Source organism: Pararge aegeria, chromosome 3, assembly GCF_905163445.1.
Source record: "Pararge aegeria chromosome 3, ilParAegt1.1, whole genome shotgun sequence".
In the NCBI taxonomy this organism is placed as follows: Eukaryota; Metazoa; Arthropoda; class Insecta; order Lepidoptera; family Nymphalidae; genus Pararge; species Pararge aegeria.
The window spans coordinates 20737974-20755103 of record NC_053182.1 but is presented as its reverse complement, the minus strand read 5'-3'; the positions used below and the strand labels follow the sequence as shown (position 1 = coordinate 20755103).

The 17130-nt window shown below is 35.0% G+C and overlaps 1 protein-coding gene across 1 annotated transcript in view; it reads left to right on the top strand.

Annotated features, from left to right (window-relative positions):
- LOC120637261 overlaps positions 1 to 17130 on the top strand; it is a 116968-nt gene that overhangs the window by 67980 nt on the left and 31858 nt on the right. The window lies entirely within an intron of this gene.

Sequence of the window (17130 nt, the reverse complement as noted above, 5' to 3'; positions counted from 1 at the left end):
GGAAATGATTTGTAGTTCAAACGAAATAAATTAATATGGCTTGTTAATGGAGTATTCTTTCAATAGGCTACAGCCACTGAATAAAATGTCTGTGAAACTGTAACTGCATTGCAGCGCCGGAACGAAACCTACTTAGGAATTCCGTGCACGAGATGCCGCGTATAATACTGCAGGAGCGAGAAATATGTGCGATCTTTGAACGTCATAGGGATTATGTCTTAGTCTAAGAGCTAGTGGCAACTTGTGTTTGATGATTTCGTTCACAGTAATAATCTGATAAAAGCTGAAAAGGTATCAAAATACTTGGACCTTGCTCACGAGATTAACGCCATGTCGAGTTTTGAGTCCACAGTTATCGGTCCGATAGTTTCATCACTCAATGGTCTACTCGCGAAAAGCTTCGACCAACATCTTAAGAAGCTGCCTTGACCACCATTTTTTTAATAGTGTTTTTTTATATTATTTAATAACATTGTTAATGATAGAATAATGTTTAATGATTGTATTATTATATAATGTCCTTAAACGTAAATGTTTTATTCTCAGTAAAATCAGCTTTCTGGAAGTGAGTTTCTAAGAACAAACCGGATTGACGTTTCAAAAAAGGATGCCTAAAATAAATGGACTAAGAATTTAAATTTAACTATTATGACCTTTGTAACATGACATCCGATGAATTACATATGAAACCTTTTTTTTTTGAGGGCATTTTGGTTTTTTTTCCTTTTGCGAACCCTAAATGGTTTGAAAAGATTTAAAAAATTCGCACATTATTCTTTCTGGAAAACGAAACCGATTAGTTACCAAGTACTTTATCGCTAAGAAACTCATAAATTACGTTATCAACCTAACTTAGTAAATGTCATCTGATACATTGGCAGGTTCAAAATTGCCATTAGCTATTTTATTAAATGTTGAAATATTACTGGAGCCAACTCTTTAAGTATAATTCATGCGACACTCTCGTTTCGCATCATAGCCCGCTGGAGTGAGTTAGATTATGTAATTTCCTGAGACTAATAAGTTAGGAGTAAGTTTAGTATTATGTTGGGGATAATATTATTTTGAATATTGCATCGTTCACGCTCACGTATTAAACGTATCAATTTCAACAAGTTTGAGACATCGTATATCACCTTCACGACGCTTATGCTGGAAGTATTAGTGTAGAAGTAAGTATTAGAAGTGAATGAGTAATTTATGTTGACATTGAACCCGAATTTTCAATTTAATATATCTGTTTTTTTTTTGCCTTTTTTTAATAATTTTTTACTCAAATTATTATTAACGCTATTGTATTAAAATTGCATGTTTTTAATTTATTCTATGTGTTAATTGCAATGAATGGTTCATAATATTTGCACGCCAGCTGATCGCAATACTCTGCGACTTCGCAATTGATATTTTATTTTTATTTTTATTTATTTGGGACAGAAAACAATTACATATTACAATAATAGCTCTTATATCGGAACAAAAAAAAAATGGGCTGAATATGTTATCCAAATCACTATCCACATAATATTGAAATTAGCAGTCGATACGATGTAGATAAAATGAACACTTACTATGACAGATAATAGTGGTAGAGTCACTACAAACAGTCATACTTGACGTTTCACGAGAAATAAATGAATTTTGAATTTTTTTTGAATATATATTATAATTATAACTGAAGATACCTAAAGTAATCAAAAATTTTATAATTAAAATGCAAAAATCTCTGGTGCTACAAAAAAAGGAAAAGTAAAACTAATTGATTGATGTTGACATTGAACTTAGAAGACTAAATTACTAATCAGAGAAAATAATATAAATAAATATTGATTAAATACTCGGCAATAATACTACTATTTTAATGACATCTATGTGAACGTGAGTATTATGCAAATAACGACCTATCTATCTATCCAGATATAAAATTTAGTAGAATATCCTCATTCAATGCAAAAATACCTTTTCCTTGAGAGACGCAGTTGGTACGACGGAATTCAGAATAACATACATATTTTCAATGGATGCCCTCAAAGGCTCATTTTACAAATTCTTTATACGTGGGTATGTGACGCCGAGCCGACATCCGGAGCGTATTGTCAGAGCTTTGAAAGTAGGGCATGCCTAAGGTATAGGTAGTATCCCTCGGCTTCACTCGCTTGGATTTAGGTTGACGTGTTTCGAATGGATACTAAACAGGTTCACTTTGCACAATTCTGTGTTCCGTTCTGAAGGGCGTGGTTGCCGGTTTAATTACAGCCATATGGCACTTGGCCAGCACGGTGGGCTACGTTTTTAACCCATCTAAGTCTCAGAGGAGACCTGCGCTCTGTTGTGGGCCGTTAATGGGTTGATAAAGATGGTGATGATGATGTTATATTGAGGATTACATTAATGATAAAAAAGCTTGGGTATGAATTGCTTTAGCTTCATACCTAAATATTAATTTCACTGCAAGATGGTGATAACAAAAAAAACCCGAATATAGTTATAAATAACGAATATAGTTATCATTATTACCGGTAACATAATATATTAATGATCGCTTCATAAGTGTCTGTGATAGGTCTACATGCATAAAACATTTTTGAATTTTGAATTTTGATGACTTTGAACTGTACAAGGCACTTGTGTTGTTAATAAATAAAGAGGCTAAGAACGCTGTAAAGCTGAATGTTAGTCGCACGATGCAATCTTGGCTGCAACGTCATTTGTATAATTTACCCCTAAGTGGGTGGAGTGCTTTAAGCGGCCACGAACTGGGAGAAAAGTGATGCTGCGAGGGACACGTGACGTAACGTTTCTAGTACATTAAGGAGCATTCTAGAACGATAGACATGTCTTAATCGTCAAATACTATTTCGATCAAAAATACCATTCTTCTATACGTGTAATTGTTACCTAACTCCTTCTAAACGGCTAGGCAAATTTTGATGAAAATATGTAATATATATCAGTGGTTCCTGGTTGGTTTGAAAACAAAATTCGAGTCTGTTGACGCTGCTGCTCAAGAACAGCAAAAAAAGATCCTACCCACCATGCTTGGTAAATTCAGATTGGTGGGAAAAGTAGGCAATCTTGGAAATCGATAAAAACAGTAATACAAAAATCAATGCCAAGTTTTCTCTTTTCATAAAAAAATAGTGAAATGATATTGGATGATCGGTGGAAAACCGTCGCAAATAAAGAGTGCAATACTTCGCAGGGCATGCAACCTCTCTGGTGCAACGGTGAGCGCTGTGAATTTAATTAGGAGGTCCCGGGCTCGTTTTGGGAATTCATAATTTCAGAATATTCTCAGGTCTGGTATGGTGGGAGGTTTTTGGCCGTGGCTAGTTACAACACAACCGACTAAGACGTGACGCTTAGCGATTTAATGTTCCAGTGCGATGTCGCGAAGAAACCGATTGAGGATATGACTACCATACACCCTAACAGGTTCTTCACTTACCACCAGGTGAGAATGCAGTCTAGTGTTAACTTGTAGTAGAATAAAAAAAAAACGTGCACGTCCTGCAACGTGTTTCACTGTGTCCATCAATCAGAGGCTAGTCTCAGGGCTAGCACGGGCGGGTGATAAAAATTATATCCCCCGATTATATCCCCTGACAAGGAATATAAGTAACGTGCCCAACTGCTAAATCACTGGAACATGGAATAGGAGAAGTTTACCCCCGTTTATTAATACACATATATTATTTGGATATTATTTCCACTTGTGCGCCAGTGCTCTGAGAGTTGATAAAGCTGTGGGAGAAGTTAAATTTGTAACCTTTCCCCGGGGTAAAAAAGTCAAAAGTCAAAAGTCAAAAATATCTTTATTCAAGTAGGCCCACAGGTGGCACTTTTGATGCGTACATAAGAACCACACGGTAGTGAGACGATGGCGATAACCACATTCGTAAACTTAAAACTAAAGCTACGAGGTTTCCAAACGCGTCCTGGTCTAAGAAGAAGCCCACAACAAACTTAGCCGGGTGTTTTTTTTTTTTTTGTTATCACCATCTCACAATGTCATTTTAAATTATTAGAAGATATATATATATAATTGTCTCCTGCCCATGCTAGCCGTGCAGAACATTTCTACGATACTGCTTTGCAGCAGAAATAGTCATAGCGGCAGTACTTCCCCGGACGAGCTCTGTCACAAAAAGCTGTAATACTTACATTTAATTCAATTACTAAAGCTTTAAGCGCTGTACTATTAATATGAGGATCCGACAAACTTGAAGGCCGGAACATAATTTTGTATAATTTACCCTTAAGTGGGCGGAGAGCTTTCAGCGGGCCACGAAAAGGGAGATAAAGAATTCTGCGAGAGACACTTGATATGTATTATAACGTTTTAATTTGAGTGAACCAGTTCTTTAATGGAAATGAAAAGAGGGGAGTTAAATGTATACGCTGTTTTGCAGTTTTGTATTGCGATACGCTATTGAACTTGTGTCTGTAAACGTTTGGATAATGGACTTTAAGTTTTTATGTTGTAAGTGTTTACGATGTACTTTTGGTTTTAAGAGATATTATAAATAGAGGTTTTTGAATAACCTTGATGTCTGTTTTTTCGTACATGTGTGCGTGTGTGTGTGTTTGTGTGTGTGTGCGCGCTATGTTAATCGATAAAGTTTTTGCTGATTTTTAATGCAGAAGCGGTGATAACGTGCGTAAGGCTTCGACTTCCCGCTTCACTTTTAACTCTTCGGAGTTATGTGCGTTCTAGAAAATTATGGAGAACTCTCCGGCATGCACGTTTCCTTGGCTATTACTGCTCCAAGAGGAAGAATACATTTTTTTCAGAGATTAGAATTTAAAAAAGTATTACCATTACCAATTCATCTCAATTTGTTCGATTTTACAGCCGGCCATGCGATGGGCAGAGCGGAGTGGAGGGGGGTCGTTTATCAATTCATTTACACGCTAACGCCAGTTATTCAATTCATTTATCCGCCAGATGCCCTTTTTACCGTCCATAAAGATTACGATTCAGGCAACCTTTCTTTAAGTGTCGATCGTTAAAGATGAAATGGATCAATCAAATATTTTATATTCTTATCTACGTAATGTACATAACATTATCTCTATGATCTGTATATGTTTGTTTACATAAAACATCCTTGTTATCACAACCAATAAAAGGATATACATGGCTAGTGGGAAGTGGGGAGCCAATAGTTTTCTAAGACTGAGACTAGGGGTTAAGAGACTTATGGGTTTAGGTTTAATATAACTGTCATGCAACTAACAGATCGATCGTAGTTATCATCATAATTTACCACCCGGTGCAGTCAAGGGCTAACTTATAGTGTTGTTGTTTAGGGGGTGGTTATACGTCGCATACAAGCAGTCAGGGTTGTAATTATTTTTTTAGATCATTGTAATAATACTGCTTTAAGCCAATGTAGTAGCGCGGCCGTAGGACTATTGTTTATTTTTTAATTTCTAGCAAAGCTTTTTTTATATTTATTATTGATTGAGGGTATTCAATATCCACCTTTAGGATAGGGCTTTTCCTTAACAATTCATCCTATGCATGGTTCCGGTATTTAGCTGTAGTAATAAGATTATTAGTTTTCATCATGAAAGACTCCTAATATAATGCCAACGGCGAGATCGCGGCCAACAATGCCCATTTTGCTCTATTCATTTTCGTAAGCTTATTTATCTTCTGCGTCCATTCGAATGGTGTCCCGAGCAGGACTTTGCCGTGTTACGGTCTTAAATAAAGTCGAGAAGTAAAAGATAATCATTATACTCATACATTATTTGACCAAAAGATCATTTAGTGTATTCTCTTTTTTTTAAACCAGTAACAAGTGGCGTGCTTTTGTGTGTTACTTACCAGGGTATGCATACAGCAGGATAATTGGATAAAATAGAAAAAAATCTTCTCCTATACGAGCTATATTTCAATTTTAATTTTACAATCTACCCGCCAATTTTCTAGCTGCACACGAATCACAAAAATAAATGGCCGAACTGTCAATGGCCAAGCAAGAAGGCAATATCTGTTGTTAAGGCGTCCTTCTCTTCTCATTTCCCGTTTCAGTGACGAATAGCGAACGTTAGCGAAATTAGTTGTTTCTGAAAAGTTGCAGGTTTGTTTAAGATTGGGAGAGAACCTGTTTCTGTTGATACATTTCCGTTCAATCACAATTAAAGAAGTAGGTATATCTTCTATAAGGCGTCTCCACAGAATTTTATGTTCAGCTCTCTATTTGATGTTTTCAGCGGTACTCAAAGATCGTGCCGTCGCTTTGTGGCGGTCTTCATGTCAAATGTGACCTTAGGTTCAAATCTCGACTTGAATAATTTCTAAAATTGCTGAGATCTGATTTGGTGATACATTTCGGTCGCGGCAAGTTACCATCTAAGTCCTTCAGTTTTAAAAAAATTAAGGAAAAATTTAAAAAAATGTTACACAAAATTTTTTAAAAAGATTAACTACGTAGAGATAACTTCTTCAATTTTCTCTTGACACTCCTGTATATACTCTTTTGTACCTCTATTTTTCCCGCAATTTTATATAAACTTCCTTTTTGATCTGGGTAACTGTCATTTTGAACTCCTACTCCAACTTATACCGACCACAGATTATGCATGATTTTGACCAGTCTGAAAGAAGATACCTTTTTATCTTTAACCAAATGTACATACAAAGTTTGATGAGAGTTTGATGAGTTGGTTTCTACCTGCATCGTACTGGGAAGCTACATCACTTTGCCGCACATCTTTGTTGGTAGGACAGTAACTAGGCACGGCCTGGCTCGAGTAAATCTCTTTATTGTATTTTTTCAAATAAAAAAACATTTTGGATTTGACTCTGTCCTATCCCAGCAATGGAAAACAACGTTATTGGCGATGTAATGATGACAGCAACCCTATATTAGACCGGACAATGTGTCTAGAATGTGGTTGCTAAGCGGACTCGCTTCACAGTAATTACAATAATTCGACTTCCGCAAGGGTTTACAGAAACGTCGTCCTTTGATGTAATGCCGGCATATATACGGGATTATAATGTCAAAGCATAGCTATGTACGGTTTAGGGGACGGAACGTTACAGGGGCATTTTTGCTTTATGTTAACCAGTTCTCTGTAAGTTTAAGATAAATAACATTAGTGTTTTTATTTTACTACAATTTAGCCCTTGACTGCAATCTCACTTGATAAGTATGATGCAGTCTAAGATGGTAGCGGGCTAACCTGTTAGGAAGTATGGTAGTCATAACCAACTAATCGGTGTCTACGCCGCATCGCACCGGAACACTTAATCGCTAAGCGGCACGTCTTTGTCGGTAGGGTGGTAACTAGCCACAGCCAAAGCCTGCCACCGGACAAAAAGGTATTAAATTAGTAATAAAATGTCAGTGACTAGCCTAGCCTTCGTTTACTGCACTAGTGATGAAAAACAAATGAAAATAAAGGTTTATTTAAAACAGTTGATTAAATTAATAAGGTAAGATACCTTATCATTGCATCTTGCATCTTTTCAACGTTAAAGTGATGGACAACGCAATCGCGGTGTCTGTCTCAAGGATGTTTCTTAATTCACCTTTCTCCATTAAAATTTTCTATTATCCTGTCGCTGTTCTGATATTAACGTCATGAGACATGTTGTATATTCCGGCGATTCGTTTTTTATTTTTATACCTAATAATAATGACAAAAATAATGATATGCGAAAGAGATTTTGTTACTTTGTCCTGGAAAGGATAAATATTATATATTAACGGAAGTAGTCAGTCACATATTTTTTTATTGAAATAGGCACATAGATGCACTTTTGATGCGTTTATTATATAAAATATGTACATTGCAGTGTGATGATGGCAATAACTAATTTCGTACTCTTAACTAAAGCTGCGAGGGTTCCAAACGCGCCCTGGTCTAACATACCCACAAGAAACTAAGCCAGGTGTCAACTCAATGAATGAATGAATACACTTTAATTGTACACCACATTAACATAACAAATTAAAAGTAAAAATTTAACAAAAGGTATACAATTTGGCGGCCTTATCGCTACATAGCGATCTCTTCCAGGCAACCAAAGGCGTTAAAAACAGCTCAAGAAGGTAGGTGGTGCATTTAACTGTACTGTGTTGCAAATAAACATGCATAAACCTATATATACAAATTTAATATGTACATATAACAAACTTACAATAAAATATACTCTATATTATAAAGGTAGTGCAAAGTTTAACAAAAAAAATAATTTAGGTATTCTATGGATTCTTCTATCGTAATAAAATCATGATGTCTAATCTACCGTATCGGCGACGTCTTTGCCAAGTTAATATGAAACTCACTCGATAGACGCCGTACCCACTGCGTCTATATTGCTTCCTCGCTTGGAGCCCCGGGGCAATTCCCAGATGCAGTTCAATTTTCTTCAACGCCTTATTATTTTGTTTATTATCGAGAGTATACGTTTCATTAGTGCTGGTGAAAATGTATATGGCCTCTGGCGAATTGACTCGAGTTTCTATAATGAATGTTAGAAGCCTGTTCGGTAAATATTTAAGTTTTGAAGTATTTTTATAGTACACCATAGAAACTCATTACTGTGTTGTTTGTCATCAAACAGCCTGGTCTAGTTATTGGTATTTACGAATACCAATCACGAGGTGTGGAGTTTGATTTCTGTTGGGTTTCATACAGTCTGAAGTAACAGTCTGAATTAGGAAAAAGGCGTTGCAGCCCGCATTACTCGGATAGAAAATTGAGTCTTAATATAATTTTAAGTCCACCAGACTATATTGAAGCAGCTTGGAGGGTCTAAGTTAAATTCCTCTCCCTGATAGTTGATGAGGTCTACGTCCAGCTAGTGATGATGATAATGAAGATGACGCACTTTTTACTGCCTAATCATGTTAATTTCTTCATGATGGTTTTTCTAGCACTCCGAATAAACTAAGAAAATCATGACCAAAAAGAAAAAAATACTTTTGGAACGTTAAGTCAGTCTGTTTGTAGTGACTCTACCACCGGTTCGGAAGGCAGATTCTACCGAGAAGAAGCCGGCAAGAAACTCACCAGTTGCTCTTTTCCAACATCAACAATTTACATTTTAATATTAATTTTTCTATCTTGTGTTAGATGAAAGCGGAGCCGGATACTTCCAAGCAACCTTGTCATTAAGAAATTCATGAATTCTAAAGTAACCTCGCTGTAATAAATGTGTTTTAACATATTCTTTAAACTTATGCATTGGTAGGTCCAAAATCGCCTTAGGAATCGTATTATAAAAGCGTATACACAAATTACTTCTGTACCTTTCGCAGAGGATATGCAGATGACACTAATTTAGGACCATTTCTTGTAAGTCGACTGTTTATGTCAACTTTTTTTTATAAAGACTAATATGTTGTCTTACAAATACTATATAATTATAAAAATATTTTGAAGCCACATTAAGTATGCCTTTTTCTTTAAACTTCTCACGGAGGGATTCATATAATATTAAATTAAATATGCATATTTCAAGAATTCTACTACCGAATGATATTTGACTTCTTGGAAACAAATACGATTATTTAAGTTATTAAATAAATACCGCTTAATACCGCTTCGACTGTAAAGTCTCACTTTGCATACTCTTATCATAAACTACTATTATGGTACCTACTATAGAATAACAAAATTTGGAAACTGCATGGCCAAATAACAAATAAATATTTAATGAAATACACACTTACCGAATTCAACCCTCTTCTAGTGAAAACGAATACATTTAAATTTGTTATGAAAAATTTAAACGAAGTGATAAATGAGAAAGAATATTCTAATTGTTAGATTGGTTATGATTGTTAACTTATCAAACTTATATCAACTTGTAAAAAGGCACAGATACGAAACAACAACGTTGATATCGAATATTCTTTTCCAAATCCGTCTAATCCCATGTCGCAGCTATCTAATTCCACGAGCATGTCAAAGCAATCTACCTAATCCCACGTACGTATAAAAGTTCGGAACTAATTTGTTCGTCGGTGTAAAGGAGCTCTTTTTGAAGCTATACAATAACGTTTCCAAATATATTATTCGCTATCATAATTCACTAGCTCTTTACATTAGTATAAATTAAAGTCCTTCCCGCTGTTTGTACGCTTAGATATTTTAAACTACGCATCGGACTTTAATGTAGTTTTCAGGAATAGATAGAGTGATTCAAGATAAAGGTGTAACTGTAATCTACGTATTTGTTCACAGCGAAAGAAAACCATGTTGTTCTTGACCAAATATGGCCGTGGAAAATAAACGGTTTTCCGTTTCAAAGAATTCAGTAAAATTTTAACGATAAAAAAAAATGTTACATCTAACGAAAATTTGAAGAAGTTTTTCTTATTTATTCAATAAATTATTGGAAGAAATGAAAAAAAATACTGTATAATATGTGGACTTAACTGAGTTTTTAAGGCCAATTTAATAAAATTAAAACAAATATATTCATGATAAACTCGACGTTTCATACATAAAAAATTGCAGAAAAATGGGAAAATTGCTATTTGTAGCGTTACACACTGCTACCAAGTCCGTTAAAGTCACAATCTTAAGTAACAATATATGATGATAAACAAAAAATGTGTGTGTAAGAAGTAAAACTCCTTTATGACATAATTTTTTGAAAATTTTACTATTCCATATAATTGATGGTTTACTAGATTAAAAGGCGTTTCAACGAATAATTGGCGCGTAACGGAACAATGACTTAGAAATGAAGATGGCGCGTGACAGAAACACGTTACAAGATGGCGCGTAACAGAAAAACGTTACTTTGCTATAAAATTTCTCCACATACGTCAATAAAGAAGTTTCACTTCAAAAACACCGTTTTCAATAGACATAGTTCTTAATCAGTCTTGCTATACCATGACTCTAGACATTTATACCTACCTTGATAGTAAAGGTAGGTATTCCACTTATCTAAGACGTATAGTGTTTTCACCTCCCTCCAGGTCCCTTTTCAATAAAAAGAGAGTTAATATCGTGGAATTGTCGAGAGCGTGCGCCCGCAATAAATACTTCTCAGTCGGCACTCTGAGGAATGTCTCCCCCTCCCTCCACTTCATATCATTCCCTGCGACACGATAAGCCGATATCGCCGGAACGTGATGCGATAGATTGCGCCACGCATATTAGTTCATGTATTAATCTTGGGAAAGGACCTGCACTTATCGTTCCAACCAAGTCGCTTGGAAAATGCGTTGGTTGTTTATTTGCCTCGTCTGAACTTTTCTAGTTTATTTATCAAAGATTGGATTCAGGATTTATGTTGACATTTTCGACCATTTCTTAACTGGTCTGGTTTGGTTAAAAAACTTGTTCGGGGAGTGTCTTTATGCTCATTAATTTTTGTCAACTTAGGTTTGTATACTCGTTGGATGCTGCTCTCAACTAGCGTATCTATAACTTGTAGTTTGTACACTCGTTGAACGCTACTGTCAACTAGCACTTGTAAAAACTTATGTCAGTGATTTATTATAGTTATTACACACACGAAAAAACGTTTGTTTTAATTTCATTTTGTGATATTCAAAAACATTGAATGAATGAATTAATATAATTTTATTGTACACCACACCACAAACAGTACATATAAAAAGAAAAGTATAAAAAAACAACGTATACAATTTGGCGGCCTTATCGCTTCATAGCGATTTTTTCCAGGCAACCAATGGCGAAATAAACAAATACAGAAAATCGTGGTGCATATATACATATTACATATGCCCATATCAACGAACAGTAATCACAACCGAAATTAATAACGTAAATTATACAATGTAAGACATTGTAATAAAAGCACTAAGGTAGTATTTAATATTGAATTCACTAGGAGTGCAGCTGAACAATTCTACAAATCTCTTGCAGATTTACTTTTCTTGTTACAAAATCTTAGCGAGCATTCTTTACAAACTGATAGTCAAACAGGATTCCAAGAGTACTTGATATTAAAGTTCTCTTAATGAAAGACGGTGTAGTGATAGTCAGTAACAGAAAGTGCAGGTTCATAATAGTTAGACTTACCGAGAGAAACCACTGGAAACATCAAGTTTATATACTATGTTTTGAAAGTATAAAGATAATTTTGACAAGAGCAAAATGATAAAATCGAAATGAGTTCTTATAACCTCTTATATATCGGTAAGACAAATATTTGCGCAGCTTCATCAAAGAGGATTTTATTGCTGATGTTGAAGAAAACTTGAGAAAAATAAATAGGTACACAATCTTTTTCTTCATATTTATTTTTACAGTTTTCTTGACTCTATTTAAATAAAATAACACAGTATCATTCCTTACAAGAATATCTTGAATGGAAGATTTATGAATATAAAATAACATCACCAACCATATTTTGCAACGACATTCATGCACCATTCTATATATTTTTCATCCATCTAACTCTTATTTTTATTACTCCCATAACAAAACATGGCGTGCTCTACTTATTATCATAACTATTCTATTCTTATAATATTTACAATACATTTATTTACAACATCCATCCTTAAATAATAAAAAAAGCTTTGGTTTGAAAAGCTCTCATTTCATAACTTAATATTAATTTACTGTGAGATGGTGACAGCAAAAAAAAATTACCCGGCCAAGTTTGTTGTGGGCTCTTCTTAGACCAGGGCGCGTTAGGAACCTTCGTAGCTTTAGGTTTAAGTTGGCGAACGAAGTTATCATCATCCCCTTTCAATTATTTAAACATATATGTATGAACGCTTCATAATTACCTGTGATAAGGCCTACACGAATAAAGAAATATTATTTTAATTAAAAAGAAATGCTTAAATTGTATAGTAGTAGAATTATAGTCGTAGTTGAGCTTTTTGCGATACAGCTCGTCGGGGGAAGTACTACCGCCCCGCCATGCTTAATACTTAAACCTTCAATGCTGTGCTGGTCAAAAGGGTAATGGTCAAAAGGGATGCCGGTGTAATTTCAGGCGCACGAGGCTTAAAACCTACGCCTCAGGTTGATAGACACGGGGGGAACGTTCTAGGACATATCTTGCATGCCCTGCAAAGTGTTGCTCGGTTTATATGCAATAGTTTTCAACTTACCATTAGGTTGACGATCTGCTTGGTTCCTAACTTACCTATTACTTAATAAATAAAAAAAGAAAATACTTTCACTTTTTATCCGTAGTCCGGTCCGGTAGTTGTCCGGTCAACCGAACCACGGAAATTAATAATCCTACTAATAAATGCGAAAATTGGTTTTCATTATCATGGATTTCTGAGTTCAAGGCTGTGGGTTTGATTTGAACAACTGGAAAATGTTTTGTGTGATTAACATGAATGTTTTTAGTGTCTGGGTAACAATACCCACATCGCCATCTGGCCCCGAAGTAAGCGTAGCTTGTGTTATGGGTACCAAGATAACTGATGTTAATATTTTGTATTATATATATATACGTAGTATATTTATTTATTTATTTAATTTTATTGGGCAAACGAAATACTACTTAACATTTAGGTACCTTTTAGTTCATATAAGTAAAATTTGATTGGTTGTTGTCGTTGTGACGATACCACCGTATCAGAGTTGTTAATTTTTCTTTCTTTCGAAGCTTTTATAATGAAGTTGAATCACTAGTCATTATCGAATGCACAAGATGACCGATCCATGTTATTCTTCCTCATATTAATTAGTAATAACTTCAATATTGCCTTGAGGGTCTGTCCGTATATTGACGACCACTTGCAAAGCACCTCCACCGCCGCCCGTAGCTGCTAAGAACTCAGTGGGCACTTCGAGTCCCGTGGTGTCTCCTGTCACCATAGAAGCCAGGTCCCGGCGGGTGGGAGCCGAGGATATGCTGCTAAGAAGCACTAGTACGGTCACAGTAGATAAAACACTGCCGGTGCCCCTGAAATTATGGAAGAATGTTCAGTAAACACTTCTAACCTCTACAGTGGGTATGCTTGCCAGCTTTCTTCGTCTGCGTTTATAACGGTTTTTTACGAATGCCATAGAAACCGTTTGTAAACCGACTTACAAAAAAGGAGGAGGTACTCAATTCGATTTTTTTTTCTATGTTTCCTAGAATATCAAACTATGATAATGTAAACAAATCTTATCTTCTATACGTATTTAAAATAATGCTAAATAATCTCCATTATTTGCAAATAATACAATGTCACAATAATGCATAGATAAGAGTTTTATCGATTTCCTATATAAATAAATCCCTGTAATAATTATTGTAAGACGTAGCGTATAACGATAACTTGAGCTAATTAACGATATTGATTTTCTAATTTACTGAGTCATAAATAACAAAATTATATAACATAGTTAGTATTTCGCAAGAAATTCAAACAGACTTAAATTTTGATTTATGTTCTATTTTTTTTAATAGCGCTTTTTTCTTGTAATATCTTATCTAAAATTGTGATACCAAGAAATGTAGATGGGAATGTCATAGCTTGAAAAACTGCACTTACATAGCTATTTGCGCACAGGCAGAAAGTAATTCCAATCACAGATATATTCGGCACCAAAGCTAACCGGGTTCTGATGAGAAAAATCAGATAACCAATGTTGTAGATAGACAAACAGATACGCGATAACCTTATCAAATTATATCGTTGCAATGCGGGGAACATGTAAGAAAAGATTAAGATATGGGAGATGTAACTCTAAAATACTGTACTCATTAATTGTAATATGTTCTTATAAAAATGATCGTTAAGCTTATTTTTCTATACTCTCGTACTCTCTACGCACGTTTCGCTCCGTCACCCGACAACAAACAAGAGGTTGCCGTAAGAGATGCTGACTTTACAATGAACAATTGTTAAGTCAATGCAATAATTGTACTTATTCAGACGGCCGATTGGCGCAGTGGTTAGCGACCCTGCTATCTGAGTCCAAGGCCGTGGGTTCGATTCACACAACTGGAAAATGTTTGTGTGATGAACATGAATGTTTTTCAGTGTCTGGGTGTTTATATGTATATTATAAGTATTTATGTATGTTATTCATACAAATATTCATCAGTCACCTTAGTACCCATAACACAAGCTACGCTTACTTTGGGGCTAGATGGCGATGTGTGTATTGTCGTAATATTATTTATTATTTATTTATTATTAATTGTACAGACATCCATAAATGTAACCTAAGAAGTTTTTAAAGAAAATGGCGTCTTACAATCAGGCTGATTCTTTGCGCTAAAAGGATGCCTTCCTTTCACAAAAATCTGATGCTGAATTAAACCTGAAGTTATATCTAGTTTGGTACTTTTATTCCATAACTACTATGACAAACAAGACGAATTTCGAGAAAAGTATGCGATGTTTAAGTTATTGAGCAATTCTAGTTACGGCTTCTGGTTTCGATGCTGTCTCCCTAATAGTTTAAGTAGATAGTTCAATCTCATTATTTAAGTTGCTGTAAAACAGTTTAACAGTGTTTCAGAGACTGTGTGTTACCGGACTTTTGTGTTTGAGAACACAGCCTTATTGATTACTTTACAATGACCTCCTGAACATAAAAAATAAAATTACAATCTACACTTGTACAGAAAGTTATACCGTACAGTTGTCGATGGTGCTAGTAAGAACAGTAAAATAAAAAAATAATCGCAGAGATCTAAGAACCATTGAGATTAACCAGTAGGTACTATAAATTAAAAGTGTGTGTACTTATGTACCTACACATGTAAGAAGTTATACTTCTTTGGCGTGATAAGATAAAAATCTTTTCAAAAAAATTATCTTTTGCCTTATTCTACGTTTGTAGAAAAAAAGACACTAACAATAGAAAGTAAAAAATACATTGAAAGTTTTATTATAACGCAGTGTATCAATTAAATCGCTGGAATGATCCGCAGACTTTGACAATTGAAAGTGTATACTGTCAAACCTTTTTTTGCAAAAGTAAAATGTTCACTATAGGCATCAAAATTCAAAATTCAAAATTCATTAATTTCAAGTAGGCCTAATATAAGCACTGTTGAAACCTCAGGTCTGTCTGTGTGTAGTGTACTCTACCACCGGTTCGGAAGGCAGATTCTACCGAAAAGAAGCCAGCAAGAATCTCAGCAGTTGCTCTTTTCCAACGTCAACAATTTACATTTTACATTTTAACATTCATTTTTCTATCTTGTGAGAGATGAAAGCGGAGCCGGATTCTTCCAAGCAACTGTGTCATTAAGAAATTCATCAATTGTATAATAACCTCACTGTAATAAATGTGTTTTAACACGTTCTTCGCTTTAAAAACCAATATTAAAAAAGCAGATAAATCTGTCAACAGCCCACTTTTTGCGTCTTGGATTGAAAAATAGAAATAACGGAAATATAATAACTGAAATTTCAGGAACATTTGTTATATTTCACCACTAGACAATTCTTAACAGTGTTTTAATTGGTAGCAGAGCTTTTTGACGTCTGGGGAAGCACTGATGCAATGCCTAATTCTGTATCTAAGAAGCATTGCGATCCGGTCTGAAGGGCGCGGTTGCCGGTGTAATTACAGTTACGTGAGGCTTAAGACCTCAGGTTAATGGACACAGCGCAGAACTTTGTAGTTCGTGTTACTTGCGTAATTTTATATGTTTTAATAGTGTTTTTACCTACACTTGTAGGAAATATCAATTTTATAAATTTACTAGCGTACCCAGCCCGCTTCGCCGGGCTAGATTTTTCTTTATTTTATTTAAACAATAACCTTACATCAATAAATTTTTAATTTAAGTCTCATAATATATTAAATCATTTATTTCTCTCCGTATTCATTCTCTTCTATTCTCTTCTCGAGCGGGTGAAGATCATTATCTACACCCATGTACACTCAACAATAGAATATCATCATAGAAAATAAAAGCTGTATTTGACAGTTTGACAGTTTAAAAATTGGAGTGCTCCGATCGTCACCAAACTTTACAGGATTACTCGCCAAGTCAATTCCCTGAAAGTTTCATTGAAATCGGTCCAGCCGTTTCGGAGCCTATACGGAACATACCCACACACTTTCTCTTTTATGTGCATATACTTACTAATTTCGGCACCGGCAGAAGGAGAACGATTGCGAGAGAGTCGTAGGTTCCAAATCTATCTGTTCCGAAATTTTTTTTATGCATTTTTAAATTTATAAAAGAATTTGAATTTG